This window comes from Prionailurus viverrinus, chromosome A2 (assembly GCF_022837055.1).
Source record: "Prionailurus viverrinus isolate Anna chromosome A2, UM_Priviv_1.0, whole genome shotgun sequence".
NCBI lineage: Eukaryota > Metazoa > Chordata > Mammalia > Carnivora > Felidae > Prionailurus > Prionailurus viverrinus.
This window is the reverse complement of record NC_062562.1, coordinates 130738447-130764363: the sequence shown is the minus strand read 5'-3', so window position 1 is coordinate 130764363 and position 25917 is coordinate 130738447. Positions and strand designations below refer to the sequence as shown.

The 25917-nt window shown below is 36.5% G+C and overlaps 1 protein-coding gene and 1 non-coding gene across 8 annotated transcripts in view; one reads left to right on the top strand and one right to left on the bottom strand.

The window, feature by feature from the left end:
* The window catches only part of IMMP2L (inner mitochondrial membrane peptidase subunit 2), an 891621-nt gene that overhangs the window by 188881 nt on the left and 676823 nt on the right, over window positions 1-25917 (top strand). The window lies entirely within an intron of this gene.
* LOC125161446 (U6 spliceosomal RNA) lies at window positions 22911-23017 on the bottom strand. The gene has a single exon (XR_007150633.1). It is a non-coding gene; the product is annotated as a U6 spliceosomal RNA (small nuclear RNA).

The following is a 25917-nucleotide window of genomic DNA, read 5'->3' as shown; positions in this document are numbered from 1 at the left end:
TAATTACAATAGCTAGTATAGTTCTTGTGATTAAGAATTTAATTGTATTTTATTCAATGTGACTCAATATTCATTACCTGCTTTATGCCATTTATTTTATCAGTCCATGGAGGTTACTGTTTACTTGGGGAGACAGACATTTAGAGAAATGATTTGGATATAAAATAAGTGTTGTGGGAGTACAAAGAAAATAAACTTTCCCCTGTGTGTGTGTGTGTGTGTGTGTGTGTGTGTGTGTGTGTGTACGGGTGGTGGCATCCAGGAAAGCTTCACGGAAAAGAAGATGCTTAAATTGGGCCCTGAAGGACAGTTAAAAATGAGCCAGACAGTAAGTGGGCAAAAGTATTCTAGGAAGAGACAGTTTAATAGACAGTAGAGATAGAAAACCCACATTAGGGTAAAATGCTGGGAGGAAATGAGTACAAATGAGTTCAAACAAAGAAGTGAACAATGTAAAATTTCATAAAAAGTGTATTTTAAAAGTGGATAATGGTGTGTAAAAATTGCTGTGGATATTAGATTCCTTTGGTACCCCTAAAAGAATGATGTAACCATTTCATTTTAAAATGGGAGTATTTACAACACACAGGAAATTACATCCTTTGTAACCATTTAAACTTGTGATGAAAAACTTTAGATGTCAACTGAAAAACTGTATTGCAGACTTTTAGAAAATTCTTTGTGGAGTATGGGAGAAAAATAAAAAGAATGCCATTGCTTTAGAGCATCTTTCTCTTTCTCAGAACCTTACTTTTCTGTGGGGCTCCTGAGTGGCTCAGTACTTTAAGCGTCGACTCTTGATTTTGGCTCAGGTCATGGTCTTGCAATTCCTGACGTCGAGCCCTGTGTGGGGCTCCAAGCTGACAGCCCAGAGACTGTTCTCCCTCTCCCAGTCTCTCTGCCCCGCCCCTGCTTGTGTTCGCGCATGCGCGCGCTCTCTCGCTCTCTCTCAAAATAAATGACTTAAAAAAAAAAACAAAAACAAAAACCCAAAACCTTACTTTCCTCAAGAAGACTTTCTGTAAATTTAGATGACAAAAAGAGATCATGGTCTTTGAGAGCTTATTATATTGTTAGTAATGGAAAGGATATTCCTAGAATTTGGATGCCTGACAAAATAAATTGAATCTTCTGCTGTCAGAGGTAAGTGTTCTAGACAGTTCTCTTACAGAGACTCTTCCCTGAATAATAGGAGTATCCCTAGATTTTACCCATAGATACCACCAAGATTGTCGTAAGAAAGAAGTCTTTGGATCCATTCAGGCATTTGAACAAATGCGTATTTCGCTGAGACTCCATAGAGCAAGGCAGATGTGATTTGGGTGAGGAAAAATTTTGTGATGGTCTCAGTCATACTCAACTATGCTGTAACTGCTACTATAGAATCTGTAACTCTGCATAGTGAGTAGCTGGGAAATATACTCCCAGATAATTGAATTAGCTAATGTATATAATTACATAAAAATTACTCTATATAATCCTGGGTAATTAAATGTTCAAGAACGCTTGAGAAATGCAGTAATTTTAGTTTTGATATGCTTACTGTTGAGTTTGTCATATTGTATAAGTGAGAATAATAGGGACCAGATGCCAACATAGCTAATAAGTTGGGGAACTGGTATTTAAATCTATGTATTTAATACCATGTTTTTTCTACTATGGCAGTTAGAAAGCCTGCCTAGTATTTTATATTATTCAGAAAGCTGTTCAAATTTAAATAGACTTTATTATTTACTAAAAGGAATTCTGGCATTATTATAGGATTTTGCTAATTTGTTTATACTTAAAATTTTTTAAAAATGTTTATTCATTTTTTGAGCGTGCGCGCGCGAGTTGGGGAGGGGCAGTGAGAAGGGGACAGAAGATCTAAACTGGATTCTGGATTCTGTGCTGACAGGATGACAGCAGTGAGCATGATGTGGGGCTCGAACTCAGGAACTGTGAGATCATGACTTGAGCCGAAGTCGGACACTTAATCGTTTGAACCACCCAGGCACCCCATGTTTATACTTTTTAAAAACTCTTAAAAATTGAGGACCCCAAAGAACTTTCATGGGTTCTTTTTATCAATATGTAGCATTTAAAATCAATATTTAACATTTATAAATTAAAACTGAGAAAATTAAAAAAAATATATATTTAATTCACTGAAAAACAATACAGCTGTAGTTCTGTTAATGCAAACAAGGTATTCTTGGGAAAAATATGTTTTTCTGAAGCAAAAATGTTTAGTGATAAGAGTAGCACTGTTTTACATTTTTATCAATCTCTTTTAATGTCTGACTTAATTGAAACAGCTGGATTCCCATATCTGTTTCTGCATTCAACCTGCCATGGTATGTTTTCTCGGTTGAAGTACATGCAGAAAATGTGTCCTCACACCAATATGTACTCGGAAAAGGGTGAGAGCTTCTGGGACCCCTGAAAGTTTCCTGGTGACTGTCAGAGGTCTTGGGACCCATACTGTGAGAACTGCTACTTTAAAATAATGTCACAAGTGTTACATCATAATTCACATGCACCTAGTGCAATGGGAGTACAGTTTTTGCAGTTTGTTTTGATGTTGTCTGCCTTTGATTTTAGCTTCATGTAATATGGAAGACTTATTCCTTAACTCTTGGATGTGTAATGAGGTTTATGACAAAATTATAATGTTAACCTGAAAACACTTAAGTAAAATTACATGGTATTTTAGAATATAAGTTTCAAGAGGATAGAAATTGTGAACAAAATTTTCTCTTTCAGAAAAATCAATAGAAATGAAGTTCAAGTATTTTATAATTAATTTAAAAAAAGTAGTTGTAATGATACCAAAGATTTCTAAACTACAGGATTTTTTTTTCCAATAAATCCTTTAAAATAATCTAGATCTGTCCATCTTTTTCAGTTCTTTCCAGCTTCCCTCTTCCCTCTCTTATTTCTCTTTCACTTTCATCCTCCTGTAACTGATTCAATAAATATTTATTGGGCTCTTTATCAGTAAGCACCAACTTCTGTAACTTCTGTAAGAGATGGAAATGTACACTCATTCAAACACAATGAAACTTTCTTTCTTGCTGCATCCAATTACCGTGTTTCTGTTGGGGGAGGGACTGTGCATTGCGAAGCTGGCCAGACAAGGAAATTGCAGTTTCTGCCGTGTTCAGGAATATGGAGAAGTAGGAAGAAGCCTCATAACTGCTGCTCATGGACCACATCATCTGTGCCATGATTCATGTTAGTAAAACGGATGCCTGGCTTTGGCTGTTGACACTCATGAAAATAGGGATTAGACATTGGGCTCTATGCTGCAGAGAAATCAAATTTCTCTTGGACTCATTCTGTAGGTAAAAACAGCAGAGGCAGCCACAGCAGCCAGCCTGGCCTCTGCCTCACTGTGTTAATTCTGATTCAAAGTCATGCCATTGTGTCTGTGTGGCAAGAGCTGTATCGTGCACCCCAGTCTAGCTGTCAGGGAGTTCAGGAAGTGAACTTCAACTTTCTAGCTTAGGTATCTAGCTCTCTAACTGACATCTTAAAGAACTGTGTATTAACACAGATTAAAGAACTGTGTATTCAAGAACACAACTGAAGTCGAGTTGAGGCAACCAATCTGCACACAGAACAAATGACTGAAACGAAATGTATTAAAATGGTGATAGCGATTATCTCTGTGTAATTAAACCTACGGCACCGTCTCTTTCCTTTACTGTCTTCATTTCTGTCCTCACCTATGTCAATTTTCATTATTTTGAAAGAGATTTCACCTTTCCCCCCATTGCAAGTATCTGGTTGCTGTAAGAGCGCAAGGCCAAAAGTTAGAACCAGTCATTTCTAGACTTGGCTTGTAGTGTGAAGGCTATAGAAATCTCACCCTTGCATAGTTCTCATGGGGATGGGGTCGTCTTGTGAATTGGCTAAGTGAGCCTTTTAGTGAAACTATATGTATGTTAAAATATGGCAGTCTAGACCTTTACCACTTCGCTGCCTGGTGTGATGCTTTGGGGTTGCTTACTACTAAGCTTGGGCATTATGGTAACCAGAGGGTGTTATGCTGTGGAGGAAACTAAGATAATTTTATACTTGGTGATTTTCCCTTGGGCATGTCAGAACCAATCACTTTTGTCTCTTCTGCACTGCTGCTTGTTGAAGATTCTATATGGTACATAATGGGAAAAGATAGTTTGATTAATGCTTTGAAGATGACTAAGTAGTTGGTGGTCTAAGTTTTATCCTCAAATTAGGGTAAGGTATCTAAACACCACCCTCACTGGGTGGGTGGTATCCCAGTGTTTCAGAGACAGGACATAGAGGATAGTAAGGTAATGCATCAGAAGTCATGGTGCAGGTGATGAAACATGAAAGAGTAGTTTAGGAAGGAAGACATATCCAAACATACTGGAGTCTACAATTCAAATGATTTATTTTAGACAGTTAGGCACCCAGAGGGTGTAGCAAAAACAAGCCAAATGGCTTCATACTCTGAATCTAAAAGATGAGTTGTTGACAGCCCCGTAAAGAATGGGCTTCCAAAGCTGAACTAGGGTGGGTAGACCTAGGGTGGAAAACCAAGGTATTCGTGCATTGTAGAGATCATTGAGTATTGGGGAGGGGGTGGGTGGTACAGCAGTCATTTCAGTGCTGGCTCCTTCCTTTGCTTTCCTTGTTTATGGGGGATGGAAATGTCGCAGATGATTAAAGATACCAGATAGAAATGGACAACAGAATATATATATTTTCTACATTCTTTATGATGGCTCAAGTTGCCAAAGGCTAAGAGGGTTTTTTTTTTTTTCTTAACACATTTTTCACCTTGTGAAAATCAGTTTGATGGATTCATTTTATTAACCGCTTAATAAAAATATTTAGACATAATAGCTAGAGCTGGTGAATTACCAGTTACCAGTATTATGAATTAAAAACAAGTGCAACATTCAGGCAAAACAAGTTAATTTAGTTGACACTATTCTGCTTTGTAAAAGTACAGACCAGCTTTTGAAGGGAATGCATTTAGGATTTTTAATGTGGCAATTAAACATGGTTAGGGGGCTATGTAAATTAGCATGTTTTTAACTGCATTTATGGTCATCTTAATCTGATATGGCTGACTTAATTTCATAGTCATTTGAGGATAGTTAATTCTGCTTTATAGTTGCTTACCAGGAAATTATGCCTCATGCTGTGTGGTGAGGTTTTGTAAATGAATTTAAAGAAAATTGTTATTGTTGGAAAAAATTCATTGTTTAAGCACCATCTAAAGTTGCTGCCTCTAAGGGATCATTGCTGCATGGTATTTAAAAAAAAGATTTTAAATGTGTTTTCGATCTTGTCACTTTTTGAGTAGAAAGACACAGATGTGTGTATTTAACAAAACAAGAAAAACTTTAAATACCACGTTGGGCCAGTCTGTGTCCACATCTTCTTGAAGTGGTTAGTAATTAGTTCCATGGCCAAGATGAGCTTGCAGTTTTTGCAGTAGTATGCCAGTGGATAGTAATCTTCTGGCTTGTACATACATATATCTAAAATCCTGCAAAATGTATCTGCAAAAATGTCACATTTCTCTATTGTGTTTTTTAAATAAGGATTTTTATCCCAGCTGATCTAGAAAGTTAACTAATTTTCTCATAAATAGTACTGTGTATATGAGAATTCTCCTACAAACTTTCAGTTCTGTGTTACAAAGTGAACATTTAGGGGCACCTGGGAGGCTCAGCTGGTTAAGTGTCTGACTCTTGATTCTGGCTCGGGTCATGATCTCATGGTTGTGAGATCAGGCCTGTGCTGGGCTCTGTCCTGAGCAAGGAGCCTGCTTGGGATTCTCTCTATCCCCCTCTCTCTGCCCCTCCCTGACTTGTGTGTGCTGGTACGCTTTCCCTCTCTCTCTCTCTCTCTCTCTCTCTCTCTCAAAATAAGTAAATAAACATAAAAAAGTGAACATTCTGGATTTTATATCAAATAAGTCATTTTGTAAATGAGTGGAATGAGTCAAATTTATTAGTCTAAAGAGGAATTTGGGTCTATTTAATTTATAGCTGATTATATTTTTATTTAATACTTACCTTTAAGTGTGTGTGTGTGTGTGTGTGTGTGTGTGTGTGTGTGTGCGTGTGCACATGTGAATACATATGATGTGTGTATCTAAATCTGTAAATTTTGTCTGTGTGGTGTCCCATGTGGCTTAATTGTTGTCCTTGGGAGTTTGTTTTTCAAATAATCATTACATACTCATGAAAGCAAATATTTTTTTTTTTAACGTTTATTTATTTTTGAGACAGAGAGAGACAGAGCATGAATGGGGGAGGGGCAGAGAGAGAGGGAGACACACAGAATCTGAAGCAGGCTCCAGGCTCTGAGCCATCAGCCCAGAGCCCGACGCGGGGCTCAAACTCACGGACCGCGAGATCGTGACCTGAGTTGAAGTCGGACGCTTAACCGACTGAGCCACCCAGGTGCCCCTGAAAGCAAATATTTTAAGAAATGGAAGATTTTCTAACAGAATTAGATATTTTCAGATAAATATAATTGAAGACCTATTGATATAAAAATAAACAATACTATTAAAGCTTAAATGTGGATTTTAGAAATATGAGGCAAAATTAAAATGAATTACACTGTATGTATGTTCTTTTTGATTAGATAATTGCTTTGGGTATGTTTCAGTCATTCCTCCAAAGGAGAATGATTTGTATTACTAAATACAGATTAAATTTGTCATATAGGTCAAAAATTGAAGCCTTACTATCAGTAACATTTCTGTATATCTTATGAAGTGAGTTGAAGTGTTTAAGATTTTTTTGCTTTCTTATTTTTAAACTGCTTTTCTTTTTTGAGTTGAAGTTTCAAAAAATAGTTTTAAGTACACTGGGGGAAATTTATGCATGTTACTGAAGAAAGCAAGAAAATTTGGAAAAATATTGAGTTACTAATTCTGATGTACAGGGGTTCTATAAAGTAAGTAATGCTGCTCAATTGTACAGTTTATGTTGGGTTTTGAAAAGAAATAGCACTTTGCCTATGTACGGTACCTCTGGCAAAAGACTCAGTATATACTTACACTTTACATTACTTATTTTCATAGTTAATTTATGAAAAGAAACCATTTCACCAAACATATTTTATGTATTAGTATTGTCACCTGCATTATGTGTGTTTAAATTTTTAATATGTTTCATTTTTATTTTTTAAAAATTCCACGTTTATTGTAGAAAATAGGAGAATTGTTAACATGACAATACTTAATTTCACCTTTTAAAGGCAACCAGTGTTACTTATATTTAATACAAAGTATCACGTTTATTATAATAGAATACATTCATGAAACATTCATAATATGTTTTCTATTGATGATGGTGCTGAAGATTCACTTGGGGAAAACAGAAGTTATTATTGTGTTTCCCAAGTGGTCTCTTTCTCGGCCTCTCATTTCCTCTTTATTCTCTCATAGTTTGTTAGAGTACCTATACAGTTTTATTGATTCTGTTGAGATCTTTAATACATCTGGAATTTGTTTTGGGGTTTGATACACAGTAGGGATTTAATTTTTGGTCATATGAATGGTATGTCTTCATTTTTCAGAACTTCTTTTGTGTCCTTGGGTAAAATTTTATAGTGTTCTTTATTCATACTTGCACATTTCTTGCACATTAGATTTATTCCTACTTATTCCATAGATTTTTATGGCTGTGTTTCAAGAGATCTTTTTTCCCAGTAAAATTTGCAATTGCTTGCTTCTGTGGATGGAAAATCATTGATGTTGATCCTGATTCTGACCACATTTCTGAATGTTCTTACTCATTCTAATACCTTTTCTGTTGATTGTGTCTGTCTTTATAGGCAGGCACAGACGACACCTCATACTTCTTTTTTTCTTTTCTTCTTCTTTGACTAAAACCTCCATTCTGCTCCCTGTTGACCTTCGTGGGAACTCTTTACTATTTACCATTAAAAATAATATTTCCTTTGTCTCCTCATATGGAATTAAATAAGTCTTTTTTATTCTCATTTGGTTAAAAGGCTTTTCTGGTTTTTCTTGTTAAATGTTTACCTTAAAGTGGTGTTTAAATTTTGAATACTTGAGCCTTTGCACTAGGCATAGGCATCATTCAAGATAGCAATAGGTGTGTTTTGTATTTTTCTGTTAATATGGTAAATATATTACTCAAATAGATGTCTTTCAATTCATGTGTCTTGTATTATTGTGAATAACCCTGTTTGGTCATGAGGGGATATTTGTACTATGCGACTGGATTTGTCCAGATTTTATTTGGATATTTATAAATGAGAATCTATAGGGTTTTTGGATGTATTTATGCATTTTTGGAATGAGAGATATTCTGGGCTCATACCTCCATTGCTTATAAATATAAAGCTCTATGCCCTATTCTTAATTTTACGTGCTTCCTAAATAGTACTGTTCTCAACACTCCAATTCATGTCTATCTGTAGTATCTTACCACCTAGGATCCTACCAGAGAACCCTATGTAGGCAGCATTATTTCATATTTCCAGTATTTTTCAGATGAAGAGGGGGGAAGGAGGAGGAGGCCAAGGACTATTAAAATTTGTCAATAAAACCAGTGTTTCCTTTTCGTAATTAATGTAATATATATAACTGGCTACATTTGTGTATATGGGATCTGTTATTATAAAAACGTGAATAGACTTGTGATACATTAAGTTGTATAATTTTTTTTAGTAAATCCTTTTCTGTTAACATATATGTACTTGTACATGTATGCATATGATTTTAATACTCAAATCCCTTTTCCCCTTTAAATTAGATTGACGTTTATGACATTTACAGTCTTATGTCTGAGAATAGAGCAAAGCTACAAAGAAGACTCAAATACTTATTTTTTGAGTTCTAAGTAGGCTGCTGAAATTTACAGTTGATGCAAAAGTCTTGAAATCCCAAATGTCTGAGTTGAAGAAGCTGGCGCTGTGTAAGATAGAAAGGGTCTTGAGTTTTTAAAGTACAGCTCTGAAGATACCAGTACATAATTTTTTAATTTTTTTTAAAAAATTTAAGCAATAGATTAGAATTCAATTAGCTAAAAAGTGAGATGATCTCATCTACATGTTAACTAACTGTTTCTTGGCCAGAAGGAAGAGTTGCATTAGAAACAAGAATCCATACACTTGGCAGTCCTATACCCTACCCTCCTTTCCTCTTCAGTTGAGACCTGGGATGATGATAGGAATTCCCTTTAGGTGAAGGTTTGAACAGGGGAGATTGGTGCTTCACTGTCTAGGTGAAAGCCAGGCAGATGGCAAGACTTCTATAAAAGTGTGCATGGTCCTATATGACTATGGTGTGGTAGTAGCAGCATTGGAACCTCCTGCCTCTTCTGGAACTTTGAAAAGCAACAATCTCATGGATGTATCCTACACCAGAGTGACATGAGTTCAGTAAGGTAGAGATGTTTATGGGAGGTGTCTGGAGATGAAGAACAGGAAAGTTGGTTGACAGACCATTGCTTGAAAATAGCTCTCAGTTATGATGAGGGGACACAGTCCAAATGGCACCATGGAGTGCATGATTAGAGGCCAACCATAGATAATTACTTCACCAAAAACCAGATTGTCCAAATGCTGAGACGTGGAAGGTGCTAGAGCAGGGCACTGCAGGTTTGATGCCTCCTACTGGTACCATGTGACTGTTGTGTGAACTGCCTCTCAACACGTAACCCTTACCTCAGGGAGAAGAAAGAAGTTGAGTCGTGAAATTGTGAATTGAAGTTAAACAGGATTACTGAGAAACCCAGATGTGACCAAGTTTATCTAGAAATGCTTAGATTATGTTTTCTGATATTAGGCGGAGCAGGAGCTTGAGAGATACATGATAAACTCTATAGTAGAAAACGGAAATTTTATGTTAAATTTCTGAATTTTTATTTTATGAAATAATACATATGCAATATAAACAATATACTTTAGGACCAAGGGGTTATTGAAATGTGGTTGGGGGGATGCTCATGGATCCCTGAAGCCCTTTTAGTGGGTCTGTGAGGACAACACTCTGTACAATAATCCTAAGAATTTATTTGCCTTCTTTACTCTCATTTTTTCCTGAGTGTACAGTGTACTTGTAAAGAGACAACAGGACATGTGACTTAATGACAGATGAATTCGAAAGCAGAATTGAAAATCCAGTTGTTTCTATGCCAGACATGAAGGAGATTTGCAAAAAAAGTAGAACAATGCCACTTTTAAGTATTTTGGGGAAAATAGAATTATTTTAAACAAAAATTTATTTTTGTTAACATGTAATGGTTGTGTTATTATTATTTTAAAATTAATTAACAAATTTTAAGTTATGAATTTTAGTTTTTAATGTGGCATAAATTCATATATACAATTCACATAAAGAAGAGGTTTTGGGATCTTTACTGCATTTTAGAAATGTTAGGGGGTCCTATAGCCAAGTTTGAGAACTATTGGCTCAGACTCATTCGAGCCAGCCACTGGATTGGAGGTTGGAAAGTAAAGAGTGTGGAGATTGAAATCTGACTAGTATCTAAATAGCATTGTGTATTTTTTTTCAAGTTTTCTGAATCTTACTTTCCTTGTTTATAAAATGGGACAATAATGTTTAATTTTCAAGAAATTGTGAGGAATATATACACACATATACACACACATATACACACTGATCACTCTAATATGCTGTTCCTACTAAGTGCTTGGCACTTGTTGGATAGACAAATGTTAGATATTTTTGTTTCAGATATCATCAGGGACCTTTATGTGGAAATAGCCCATAGTTTTCTTTTCTACTTACTCTGTCTTTTGAAACCCATTCAAAAGTTAGAAAAAAGTTGAGACTATTAATTTTTTTCCTTTGAGAAAATGAAGAAATTTATAGATAAAGATATATAGACACAGTTTCATGAATCTGTGTTTGCCTAGCACTTTTTGAGCCAGTGATTCTCAAAACAGAAAAGTATTCAGAATCATAGAGATTCACAAAAGTATTCTGTTTCCATATATATATATATATATATATATATATATAGCATATATTTTTAATTCTTTACTATGCATCTTCTCCGCTGACTGCCATGTCCAGATTTTTGTCACCTCTGTACTATGTATATGGTTGGTTGTTTTCACTTCTCCCGTAGCCTGTCAAGCATCACCCTTCAAGTAGGCTCTTTTATGCCTCAGGTGTGTGTGCTTGATTCCAAACCTCTAGCTGAGTGACTGCATTTATACTTATTACTCATAAGTCTTCCTATTATGAATACATTTATTGCCTTAGTGAGAAACAGACTGATAGAAAACGATACTTTAAAAAAAGACACAGGGGCGCCTGGGTGGCTCAGTCTGTTGAGCGTCCGACTTAGGCTCAGGTCATGATCTCACAGCTCGTGAGTTCGGGCTCCACGTTGGGCTCTGTGCTGACAGCTCAGAGCTTGAAGCCTGCTTCAGATTCTGTGCCTCCCTCTCTCTCTGCCCCAACCCACTCGCATTCTGTCTCTGTCTCTCTCAAAAATAAACATTAAAAAATTTTTTTTTAAATCAAAAAAATAAAAAAAGACACAGAAAAAAGAAATATTCTCAAGAAGGTGACATATTTCAGTAGGTGAACATCATTTCTCTGAAGAATTGAAGCCTAATCAGATTTGTTTTTATACTAATAGATCAAATAAAGTATATTGAGGCAATGTAGTAGCTGTCTTGAAATACACAGGCCAAAAAAATTGAAAGTGATATTTATTGGATATACAGTACAACATGGATGAAATTGAGATGGATTGCATTTATTCATTTCAAAAGTATGGTTTGAAATTTAACACAACAATGAAATAAGTTGGTAATGAGAAAGAACAGTGAGTAGAAGATTTTCTTTTTGCAAGCTCACTGTACTGTAGCCACTCATTTAGCAATTTTTATCTGTGGTACCCATTTGAAATTTGCATAGGTCAGAAGGAATACGTTTGTTATTATTAATTTATTTTATTTTATTTTTTTGCCAGGAATGGGAGCAGAACTTGATGACAAAATGATCTTGGTGATAAATTGCTCCTATTGCTGGTTATCTTGAATTGGGAGTTATCTATAGTGCAGTATAAGAAAAAAAAGATGCCACCCCTATTCATTTTGATTTAATGGGTTGGTGTCGAATGCAACATACCATCTTTTTCCCCCGTGTACATTCAGTAGTGAATTGAGCAAAAAATGTATTAAGTAAGCTTTTTAGTTTTACATCAAAATCAATACCAGACTGTTATTGCAAATTTTAACATCATGATTTCCTCATCATTTTGTGTGGTACTTTCATCTCTTCCAATATAACAGTTGGCCGTCTAACCTAGCAATATTAAGTATAATGGCTGAAAATGCATAGTCAGGTTTTCACCTGACCCTTCATCCCCAACAATTACAGTGTTCATTATTCTGTTCTCAATAAACAGAAACTGAGGAAATTAATAAAATTAAAAAATAGATCAAAGGTGTAAGAGGTGAAGATCCTCATGGTGCCTGTGAACAAACTAATACACGTTTTGGATGATTTTTGGAAAGGTGTTAAATTCTCTTTTCATTTACTCTTAAATATTCTGTAGAAAGGAAATGTCAGAGTTGTTCTATGGTGACATACAGCTGAAATCTCCTAATCGCTTAGCCACTTTAGACAAAATCTGTCATTGCGAGTGTGATTACTTACACAGAATAATCGTGTAAGATTCAGGTAATTACTAAACACCTAGATCCTCCTGTTGGTAGGAGGAATATTGTCCCCATGTAATGTACTGAGCACCTAGTGTGTACTGCTCTAAGCTCTGGGGATACTAAGAAGACCCTGCCCTCAAGGAGTTCATTACCTAATAATTTATTATTATTTTTTTAATGTTTTTTTTTAAGAGAGAGAGAGGGAGGGGAGAGAGAGGGTGACAGAGGATCCAAAGTGGGCTCCACCCTGACAGCAGCAAGCGAGCCAATGTTGGGCTCAAACTCATGAACCCTGAGACCATGACCTGAGCTAAGGTCACACGCTCAGTCGACTGAGCCACCCAGGCTCCCCATTACCTAATAATTTTTAATAATATATTGCATTAATAATTACAAAATGGTGATAAGTCCACCAGTGTAACTATATGAAAATTTAATGATTTGGGGTATATTTTATTTTAATAATTGGCATCAGGATTCCTCTTACATAGGGAACATCTTTGAATAAAGAATGAGTTCACATGGAGTAGATGAGAGGCATCATATTGGAGGGGGGGATAGTGTAGGGACTCTTCTGGATCAGAGATAAGGGGTATTCATTTTGATATGGACAGGGAGAGGGCCTCTGTGGGATGTGGCCAGAATGCTGGGTTGGGAGAGTGGAGTGTCTGACCCTGTCTTTCCCTGTCCTGGCACTCCTTCTGTCGCCCTCAGTGGCTATTCGAGTTCTTCTTCCCCTTTATCTAGGGATCCCACTCTACTTCTCCCCCTTGTACCACACAGCCGTGCTTCTGCACACATTCTTAGTTAAAGCCTATATAACAGTTTATCTGTAGTGTTTTAACACCTACACAGTTAAGGCTCTTAGGGCTGTATGAAAGTCAAGGCATGATTTGCTTTCCTAAAGCTTAGTGAGAAAAACTGATTTTTAACATTTGAAATTAAAAGACACCTGTTGTAAATTAAGTGGCTGCATTTGTTGGATTTTGGCTCAAAATTCTTTAAAGTGTTTTGTTCTTTAACGTATGTTCTGTCTCACTTGCCTATATAATTCCTGAAGAGAAGGAATAATGTTTCTTGCAGTTTCATTACCATTCCTATACCTAACATAGCAGCCGCCCAACACAGGTGCTCATACATATTTGTCAAATAATTTGTTGCTATTAGTATTACCAATTAATCTTTAATTTTTCCCCTCAAATTTCAGAGAAAAATAGAATTGAGATAATAATTCCATGTTCTGACTCTAGTAATTAGGACTCTGGGAGGCTCCTCTGTTTTGATAATGTGATTGTAGCTTAAAAAACATTCTTTTCCTTATGGCACACTACTAAAATTGCAGGAAAACTATCTGGAAATAAAAGGGCCTCTGTGTTCTGCATGCAAGCCCAAGCTTATAAAGTATTAACTAGTATACACAGAACTCAGTCTCCTTGGGAAGAAAATGAATACTTGAAAGGATTTTTGATGAAGAAAAGATTACTTTGCTAGTTTAAATTTATTCAAGGAAGATCATTAGGAGTTTATGATATGTACACATAAGGGCAGAAGAAGAAATATTCCTTGTTTCAGATATCAGAGCTTTCAGATGGCAGAGTCAGTTTGTAAGTGATGGCAGAGGTTCATTTTTTCCCCAAGAACATCTAGGTCCAATGGAGCATAGTTTAAGGCTCTCTTAACAGTTTCTGAAGGCCATTTCTTAATTTTGGTTCTGTTAATGAGACGAATAATGCCATTTGGGCATCTTGAGAAAAAATACTATGGACACAATTTACCTTATTCATAGGGCAGATTCCTAATCACTATTTGCTATTAGAAGAAATTTTGCAAAATTTCTCTATTTTACTTAGATTTAAAATGGCATTGTTTGGCTTCTAACACAGTAAAATAAGGAAGCAGGTGGAATTAGAGTCCAGTTTGATGACTTGCTCACTGGCTTGCTGCTTCTGAGAAAGCTCGAGTGCCACCTGTGTTTTACAGAAATTTAGCATTGAACTGAACGTGACCTAGTGGGGAAGGTACATACAGATATTTTATCATAATAAATGCTTTAATAGAATTTATAAGCAAATGTTGTGGGAGAGATAAAAGTTGAATTTATGAGAGGAGAGTTAGGGGAAACGCCCCAGGTGACCCCAAAAAGCAGGGATGCCTTTACTTTGTCGTGCTCACCCCCGTTTTAGAATCCAAAACTTTGCCCCCATCTTCCAGTGTACCTCCTTGCTCCTCAGCCTCCCTCAACTGCCTTGGGTCTCAGACTATTAGGAAATAGAAAGATGGTAGAGAAACTCCAATTTCCTGCCCTAAACCTACCCATGCTGTGGCCTCTTTCCTTCCTCTCTAGGAGAAGGAGGATCTTTTGTTCCTCTTTGAGGCTTGTCCTTGTGCTCCTGGCCCATTTCTCCCCAAAGGCTCTGAAACCAGTGCCACCCATTTAGCTCTTTAATCATTGATACCTTCAATCTCTACCTCCAGGTGCTTTTCTTTCAAACCCTAAAGGCTTGTGTCATCCATCAAAAGAAGCCACTTTCTTCCCCTGGCTCTTTGATCCTTTCTAATTGCCTTCAGAGCTTAGTTGCTTTACAAGGCTAGTCTCATGCTGGCATTTACTTCCATATTCTTCAACCCATTGCTGCCTGGATAACCTCAGATATCTGAGGCCCATCATCTTCAAAACTGAACTCATGATCTACTTTCCCGAGCCTACCCTCCTGCCTGCGTTCCCTCTCGGAGTTCACCGAGTCACCTGAGTGGAGACCTGGAGTCACCCTACACTCCCTTCATTCCCTCCCTTCCCCTTCTTTCTTCTTCACTGTCATCACTAACATTTAGTGTCACAGTGAAAGTTACCAGCATCTCCACGAGTGAGGTACTCTTGTGCCTATTTTATCGTGGTCGATACTCAAGTGCAGCGTCAGTCCCACAAATCGAAGTGGGACTTCAAATCCCGGCGTCAGACTGGAGCCCACAGTCTGAAACAGCAGTGTACCACAGTTTATCATCTAAACCATCACCAAGTACTGTCACTTCCGCTTTTAAATCTGTTGAGTCCATGTACTTTGTTCCATTCCCACATCACCAATATAGTTCAGACTCTTGTCCACAGTTCACTGGACTATTGTGAGAACTATTTTACTGCTCTCAGCTTCTCCTGTGGCTTTCATTTTATCTATCCATATCTACTTTCAGAGCAATATTTTAAAATGACTTTAGTAAATGTATAATTCTAACACTTAAAATGCTCAATGGCCTCATAAATCTAAGGTAAGTTCAGACCTCTTCCTGTAGCATGTGGAAAGTTCTGTCCTCTTCCTTGCCTTGTTTAGCCCTTTTTTCAGTTGCCTGGAGAAAAATGTAGTTGCTACATTGATCACATAGCTGGCTGGAATATGTGGGTCAGTTTGTATATTAAATAACAGACTCAGGAGTTAACAGATGTTCAGAATTTTCTCTTAGCCTGTTTCCTCTTCTGCTCTGGTCAGGTCTCCCTTGAAGTAGTCCAGGACAGGGCTTAGGGTTCGAAGTCAGCCATGAGTTCAGTTCCTGACCTTTCTGATTTCTGTAATCCTCAGTATCTCCATTATCTGATGATTATAATTCATTCCAACCTTATTAGGATTTAGTTCAGGAGACCTGCAAATCTCTTACTACATTTGCTAGTTCTTATTGGTAGGTTAGTTCATTTGGCTTTGCTTATTGAAATATGGCGATTGCAAGGAATTTAGAAGAGACCCATTGATTAAAACACTGTGTTTCATTATTACAATGTTTATTAACATTAGAATTGAATAATGGACAGTGGTATAATCCGAAGACAAAGAAAATGAGGTGTGAGGGTATGTAGTAGTTGTTTCCAAATATCTGTGGGGATATGGAAGATTAACTTGATTTATTCTATTGGTTCTAGGGACCATAACCTAGTGGGAATAAATTAAAGAGCCGAGGTAGATTTTTCAGTCAATATAAAGAATTCTAGGGGCGCCTGGGTGGCGCAGTCGGTTGGGCGTCCGACTTCAGCCAGGTCACGATCTCGCGGTCCGTGAGTTCGAGCCCCGCGTCGGGCTCTGGGCTGATGGCTCGGAGCCTGGAGCTGTTTCCGATCCTGTGTCTCCCTCTCTCTCTGCCCCTCCCCCGTTCATGCTCTGTCTCTCTCTGTCCCAAAAATAAATAAACGTTGAAAAAAAAAATTAAAAAAAAAAAAAAGAATTCTATAACAGAACTGCCTTAAAACGACCTGCCCTGTATTGCAGTCATTCCAGTGGAGGCCACAGTTGTCAAGTGGTACATTAGTGCTTTCACTAGAGAGATTCCCACCTGTTAATCATTAGCCAGAACTGCTGCCAGTTAATCTCCATGGTGCCACCCATCTCTGATGTGCTATGAGTCAACTCCATTTTTGTACAACGTATTATTTCCCAGCCTATTCCACGTAGGCCATTTACAGATCATAATTTCTGTGGTAACCAATGCCTGTAATAAGTTGCAGTCCTCAAATAATCAAAATCCATACCTTATTTCTCCTTCTGTAGCTGTTTGATGTCTTTTATATTTCCCCAAAGTGTTAAATCTGGCCTTTAGGAATCAACATCCTCTAAACCCCAGGAGACAGTCTAATGTTGTCGGCAACATGGGGATTATTGCAAACAGCTGCTCATTGCAGAGTGGTGGGTAGCAAACTGTGCCTCAGGTGACTAACATAAAATGAATCTAAGTGCAATGAGCTCTCATGAAGCAAAACTAAAACAGTATGCAATAAGATTACATCTACTTGACAGTTTTACCTGACCTCAAATTACTAATATTACACATTTAGCAATATTAGACTTGTCTAGGGCTTATAAAGGATTGATTGACTCATAAAATCTGGATTACATTCTATGTGATCTTACATGAAATTTCTAATTTTCATACTAAGTATGTGCAAGGAAAATTCTAGGAGAAAACAATAAATGTAGAATACTCAGGGTTTATCTTTACTACTGCTTCTGCACTCATCAGTTTTACTCGTATTCGTAGTCCTGGGTTTGTGGTACTCAAATTTTATTTTGCCTCATTTTCTCATCCAAAACATTATTGTGTGGCTTCTTCCTGATGCTACCACCCTCAGGTAGCACTTCATTTTTAGGACGTTGAATTAATCTCTAAAGTGTCTTATTTATTTATTTCTTCATGATCCTACTCATTCTTCCTAAAGTAACAGCTATCTACTTATATTAATTCAGTTGTATCATCCCATGACTTATTTAAAAATTTTTTTTAAATGTTTATTTATTTACTTTTGATAGAGAGCAAGCACACAAGTTGGGGAGGGACAGAGAGACAGAGGGAGACACAGAATCTGAAGCAGGATCCAGGCTCTGAGCTGTCAGCACAGATCCCGACGTGAGGCTCGAACCCACAAACCGTGAGGTCATGACCTGAGTCGGAGTCAGATGCCTAACTGACTGAGCCATCCAGGTGCCCTCCCATGCCTTATTTTAGATAATGTATGTATTAATAGTAGACTTTTAAACAGAAAGCATTTATCCAGTTCTACTGGTGGATGTTGGACTGTCAAAGGTAAAAATTAGAGAAAATAGGAAACCTCTGTTCACATCAAAATAGTCTGTACATGTTCAGACCATGTACAGTTACCCTTCTTTTCTTCTGTCTTCTGGAGACATTTTTAATCTGCTTGCTCTATACCCTGGCACAGTTCTACACATTGAGAATATGCTGAAGGCAGGGGAAAGAAGGAAAGATCTGTGTGTGGTGATAGAGAAAAACAGGAATGTGGGCTGAGGCAACAGTTTAGTTATGGTGGACAGGAGGGAAAGTCTCTCTTAACTGACACACTGAAACTGAAGGAAGTAAAGGAATCAACCTTATAAAAAATGAAGAGAAGAGTGTACTACACAGAGTGAATAGTATATGTCAAGACCCTGGGGCAGCAAAAAGCTTGGCATGTTGCAAGATCTGGAAGGAGACCAGTGTGGCTGGAGATTTGTTTGGGCAAAGTTGGACAAGATGAGTTTGGAGGTGTTGTTAGAGGCCATATCATTTAATAGGGCAGATAAAGTCTTTGAGAGAGATCTTAAGTAAAGTGGCATTCAACTTATAGTTTGATAAAGATTCTTTGACTACTCTATGATAAATAAATTAGATGAGGTAAGAATGGAAATAATATATTTAGAAGTCTAGGAGAGAAACTGGATTACTGTGGGGATAGAAAAAAAGTGGAGAGAAGTGGATGGATTGAAATACTTCTTAGGAGGTAGATTCACAGACATTTTGGTTGGATTGGATGTAATAACAGAGGGGGAGAGAGGAAACCCGAATGGTGACTGGTTTTCTGGTTTGATAAATAAGTGGATGGTTGCACTATGTAAAGATGGTGACGTTCCCCCACCTAACAGAAGAAGAAGATAAAGCTTGAAGAGGTTAAGTAATTTCCCCAAGGTCGTGTCACCTCTTTCTCTATTCTGTTTTCATTTTAAGCAGACACCTGTACTATGAAATTATTTGTGTGGGAAATAAATTCCTAGACTATGAAATTACTTGCATGTAATTTATATATATATATATATATATATAAAATTTATATATATATATAATAAAATATATTCTTATTTTGTGTTATGTCCCAGCACTTACATCACTTACATTGAAGGCTGGCATTCATATCATTCACTCATTTATCCAAGAGATAATGAATTCTTTAAATATCACGGGGTACAGAAAAGTGATACAGAGAAATGGTCCCTGTTTTGCTGATAGTGGGGAAGGTAGACCATTAAACTATATAGCTCGGTATGAGACTGCTTTAGGAAAGAAGCACTGGGTATGAAGGAAGGCAGGAAAATCTTCTCACTGAAGGACATGTCTTGTCTCAGCTGAATGTCGAAAGCTGAGAAGACAGGAAGAAAGAAGAGGAAATAGTATTCTATTTCTGTCAGAAGTGACAGCTCATATTTCGAGCAGGGAATCCACAAAGCTCAGAGAACATGACTTGATGACATGTGGTTGAAAAATTAAGTTCAGGTGGAGTGGGGAGAGGTAAATCTGTATAGGTAAGCAGGGCATGCTACCTCAAAGTTATTTTAAGGACTTGGGTGTGATCCTGTGGTAGAAAGAAAGCTATTTATAATTTTAAGAAGGAACATGAAGAACATTGGGGAACCTGAGTGGCTCAGTTGATTGAGCGTCCAGCTTCCTCTCAGGTCATGATCTCACAGCTCAAGAGTTTGAGCCCCACATTGGGCTCTGTGCTGACAGCACACAGCCTGCAGCATGCTTTGGATTTTGTGTCTCCATCTCTCTCTGCCACTCTCCTGCTCATGATCTCTCTCTCTCTCTCTCTCTCTCTCTCTCAAAAATAAATAAATATTAAAAAACAATTAAAAGAAAAAGAAAGAACATGACATGATAAAATTATTATTGAATTTTTTAAAAAAATGTTTGTTTATTTTTGAGAGAGACAGAGAGACAGAGAGACAGAGAGACAGAGACAGAGAGTGATCAGGGGAGGGGCAGAGAGAGTCGGAGACAGAATCCAAAGCAGGCTCCAGGCTCTGAGCTGTCAGCACAGAGCTGGACATGGGGCTCGAACTCATGAACCATGAGATCGTGACCTGAGTGGAATTCAGGTGCGCAACCAACTGAGCCTCCCAGGCATCCCGATAAAATAACATTTTAGAAAGACCATGGTAACTATAGTGTGGAAAATGGGTTCGAAGGGGGTACAACCACTTAATAAATACTTGATATTATTCTACAAATGTCTTGTATATGTAACAGGCAGTTACAAGGATTTTCAGTTTGGGTTCAAACTATGATTTAAAACCATTACAGTGTGGCATAAACAGGCCTCAGTGTTGTTTTATTCTGTTATCTGAATTTTTAAACAATGTGATTTAGGATATGCATTTTTTTAAATTTGGCTCATTTTTTGCACATCTTTTATGCTAGAATGATATTAAAATTAACTTTTAAAAATCCTGTAAATTTTTAGAGATTTGTATATCTTTTTCTATTAAAAAGGGTGTGGTGACTAACACAAATATTCCTATTAGTGTACCTAGAATTACAGGAAAAGTTAACATATTTAAAATGCTTTTAGACATTATGCTCAAGAGGAAAAAGTAAGAGGGATATAAAATTTTATTGCTGTTATAATTACACTTACATGTAATAATGACAGTATTTTTAAGGTATACAAGATAATACTGAGTAGTTTAAATATCAATTTATTATGAATGTAAGTTGTATATGACATTCATTCATTTTATTAATGTATATGTGCAGTAAATATTTTAAAAGCAAATAATACTTTAACATATTTTCAAAACTCTTAATTGCTAATTTATTCTTAAAATAAAACCCCAGAATTGTCTTATAGGTCAAATCAAACCTCCTTCCAGAATAAATTTATTTCTCTATAATCCAGTATCAAGTTTCTCTTTAACATTGTCTTTTTAAGTGTTTTGATTATTTGAAGTTCTTTCTGAAACACTGAACTAATCTCTTTCTTTGAAAAATCTGCCTTTTGGTTCCAGCTCTATCCTTTGTGGTTTCAAGGATATGTTTAAATATTTCATACGTTATCAAGACTTATTCATGAAGATTTATGCTGGAGTATTAACCCTGGGAAAGGATTTACTTCAGAGTGTAATAAAATAAAATAGTTACTTAAAGCTAGTTCCCTTCTGTGTTTATGTGTGCTCAGAAATGTTCAGACAGGATTGAAGGTCTCATTTGGTGTGTACTTGTATATATTTTTCCTAAACGCTGATTGCAGTTTACATTATAATTCATATATTCATTGTGTTTGCTGCATATTTTCTATTTCTCTCCAGTAGAATGTAAGTGACAGGTGCCCGAAATGGTGTTTTATACATAGTAGGCTCACAATGAATATTTGTTAAATGAATAAAAATGATTTAAAATCTTTCTCAAAAATCTTCGGATGACCTATGTGAGATTTATTGGCTATTAATCTTGCCACTGGAAGGCTAAATTATATTAAAGATCATATGGCTAGTTAGTGGAAAAGTCATTTCTATATTCTGATAATTCTGGTTACTCCTGCTGGGAAACCCAGGATGTAATCTCAGAACAAATGTAATACATACTTAAGGACCCTATGTCCCTCATATTCCCTTTGTGTCACTGCCTCACCTGGATGATTTTTATTTCCATAGATTAGTTCTGCCTTTTCAGAAGTGTATGTAAGTTGAGTTATATAGTATATACTCTTGCTGTGTGACTTCTTTCAGTCAACATTTTTTTTTTTAATTTTTTTAATGTTTATTTTTGAGAGAGAGAGAGAGTGTGTGAGTGTGAGTGAGTGGGGGAGGGGCAGAAAGAGAGGGGGAGACAGAATCTGAAGCAAGCTCCAGGCTCTGAGCTGTTAGCACAGAGCCCAATATGGGGCTCCAGCTCACGAACCGTGAAATCATGACCTGAGCAGAAGTTGGATGCTTAACCAACTGAGACACCCAGGCGCCCCAATATTCTTTTTTTTTAAACATACCCTTTTTTTTTAATGTTCATTTATTTTTGAGAGAGAGAGAATGTGAGCGGGTGAGGGGCAGAGAGAGAGGAAGACTTCTCTCTCTGTCAGCGTGGAGCCTGACATGGGGCTTGAACTCACAAGCCGGGAGATCACAACCTGAGCTGAAGTCAGATGCTTAACCGATTGAACCATCCAGGCACCCCTTTCACTCAGTATTCTTTAGATGAAGTTCATCCTGTGTGTGTGTAGCTGAAGTTCAGTTTTATTGCTCTGGAGTCAGATGATTCCACAATTTAGATTTCATTCTGCTGTCAACAGACATTTAGGTTGTTAGGTTATTATTTTTTTTCTGCTACAAATATTCTTTAAATTTTTCTGTACATGTATGAATATCTCTTAGATATCAACCTAGGAATGGATTTGCAGGGAGATAGAGGATATATATATTCAGATCTAGGAGAGATGAATCTAAAGATTTTTCTAAAGTGTTTGTATTATATTCATATTTTATAATGTGGTGAACATGAAGGATGTATTTTGATGAAATAGGGATCATATGGCTGAAAACATGCCCGGTTTTAAATTTTGAGAAATCTAAATGTATATAATTAATTAATTAATTTGTTTGTCATCTGTGCTGACAGCTCAGAGCCTGGAGCCTGCTTCAAATTCTGTTTCTGCCTTTCTCTCTGCCCTCTCCAGGTCGTGCTCTGTCTATGTCTGTCTCTCTCAAAGTTAAATAAACATTTTAAAAAGCATTAAAACAAATATGGAACACTTCACAAATTTGTGTGTCATCCTTGCGCAGGGACCATGCTAATCTTCTCTGCATTGTTCCAATTTTAGTCTATGTGCTGCCGAAGTGAGCACTATAATTAATTTATTTTTAAAAACAACTAGAATAATGTATTTTTTAGTTTTCTTTTAGTCCCCGCATTTCCAATAGTGATGGGTTTTCTTGTTCTTTGTATACTATGAAAAGTGACTCATAGACTTGAAATCTTGAAAAACTTGCAGAGTTTTAGTTCATTTGACATCCAAAATTTTTTTCTTTCTTCTGTACTATTATTTCTTGATTATGTGTAACATATTGCAGGCAATGAATTGTATCTAAAGAATTTTGTATACAGAAGAGTAGTATTAGTGGTGAACATAGGATTGATATCTCTGTGGCAATTTTAATTGGGTTCTAATCCCAAATTAGCATTTAGAGGCTAAATGTGTTTCTCACCATGTGTTTTAAAACATAGGCATCTTGTGTAATATGGTTTGAGAATGCTCTTTCAGCCTCAGTTACTACCTTAAGTATTTACACAGTGTTTGGAAAGTATTTTAATGTATTGCAGGAGCTAATTACTCAGTTTTCATCAAATTCCTTTACTAATCCAATGTAGGTCCAGATGCAAAAGTTGAGTTGAAGTTTGTGAGTGAGTTTGGGAAAGAAAACATCACTTCATATCTTTCTTTATTTCATGTTCAGTTTTTCTTTAATCTAGTTGAGAGTGATGGTGTAATTTGATTACCACTCTTGACTTCTGGTTCTTTCAATCATTATTTCTATAACTTTGGGTAAACTTTTGACTTTATTGAGTCTTTGTTTCTTTATCTTTTAAGTGCGGGAGTGGGACTAAGCTCATCTCTTTTAGGGCTAATTTTTGTGTGTATGTTCTGTATATTAATGTGGGATATTAGATGTGTTTTTAATAAAGCATTGTTCAAATAGACCTCCCTGGTTTTCTTTCTTCTGCCTTGCATGTGGAAGGAAATATTTCAGAGAGAGAATAACTATACTCCACTTGCCAGAGTTTCATAACTGGTGCTAAATGAACCAAAGAAGAGCAAGATCTGCTAAATCATGGCATTGAACTTGGTGTTCTAGGCATTATAATTTCTGATGAATGGTGTCTCCTGAGACTTCTGTAAAATGATACATTCTGACATCCAGTGACCTTTTAAACTAATATTTCTATTATGTAATTCAGTTGCTTCTGTTTCCTGGAGATAATAACATTAGTTTGTACTGAGGTAGATAATGATTGTGTTAGCAATTTCCTTTGTGGTAAGTGTTTTTAAAGTAATTTAGTTTGAAGGAAGAATCGTTTATACAAATAAAATCCAGAGGAACTCACCCGTAGTGTACTATGATTAAAAAAAAAAAAAAAGAAAGGAAAAAGAAAAAAGAAAAAGAAAAAAAAGAGGTAGTCAGTGACTTCTGGGACAATATTTTTGAGACTCAAGGTAAATAGTCTCATTGATTGATTTTTAGGAAAGCTTGTTGCCAACTATAACTCTTTTTAAAACACATACACATACAGTATTACGGTGAAGGGACAAGACTGTGGAATCAGACCTAGTGCTATTTCTGTCATGAGTGAGTAAGGAATATTAGACACCTGGATTTTATTTTATCCATAAAACAAAAGTAATACTTCATAAGAGTACATAGTAAATACTAAGTGAGGTGATAACGAGAAGCTTACACTGCAGTACTTGGCATACAGTGGTGCTCGGTAAATAATAGCGATTTTTTTCCCCCTTCATGGATGCTGTAAGGTCTTAAATGGCTTCTAAGTTATCGAAGACAGTTTAAGTTATGTTAGTCAACTTTTACCATTAAGTGTAGTTATTTTATTCTGATTGTTAGATTACTGTTATATCTGTTAAGTCTTGTTTTACCAAAGTAGTTGATTGCTCAGAACACCTAGTCTCTGTTTATGGCTGATAACAGTTTGCTGTGGGTAGAATGATGAGGATGGGGTGAATGGTTGACCTTTAGTCCTAGATTTTCATCTAAAATATTTACAGTTACAGCACAACAAGGTTATGCTAAGAAGAAAGAAAAGCGTTTGTTTCCTTCTACAGTCCGTGTCTTTTCTTTGACCATGCACAACTTCCACCCACCTTTCCCCCATGCCCCCTCTTGTACACGGACTTCATCGTTGCCCACAGATCAACATTTCTGCCATGGTGTCCTGGACTGCAGAACCTTCCTTCCCTTCCCTTCCCTTCCCTTCCCTTCCCTTCCCTTCGTGCCTCCTTGAAGTGCTTGTACTGTGCTTCTTGTCTTGTTTCTTTGTCTCACCTTGTTCTCTTTCTCACCTCCTTGCTACTTAGCATAGATGCCTCGAATTGTAATATGTCCTTTTATGTGTGTCTTAAGTCTATACCTGGATTATGTGTAGAGGCAGTCTTGCTTATTTTTTTGTGTGTTTCTGATGAAACTTACAGAGTCCTTCGCACAGCAGATTTGTAGTGGATGTTTGTTGGTGTTGTTGTTCATACTCCTGCTGATATTGTTTAAAAAAAAATGAAACACTGACCCTAGATGTATGGTACTTTGGGTAACTAAGGCACTCTAGGTTTGACTAATTTGCAGTCAGACTTGGTTCTTTGAGCTAAATGGTTGATTCATTCCCATTTATATACTTGTTGTTCTGCCCATCCATCCAAATAATTTATTTAATACTTTTATTACAAAGCATGTGCTAGGAGCCATGGGAAATGGAAAAAAAAATCAATTGGTAAGGGATGATTACACTAATTACTGTTATTGCCATTCCTAAATAATTGTTTCATATCTTCAAATAACTTCAAAAGACTGGCAAATCAGGATTTATTTATGTTTCTAAGTTAAAGTAAATTTTTTAATATAATGTATTACTTTTTATGATTGCTTGCTTTAAAAAATATGGCATTTTCATTTAACTGATAAAGGCTGATCCTTGTGGCATCAGTTAGAATTTTAATCCTAATATAAAAATGTTATTGAA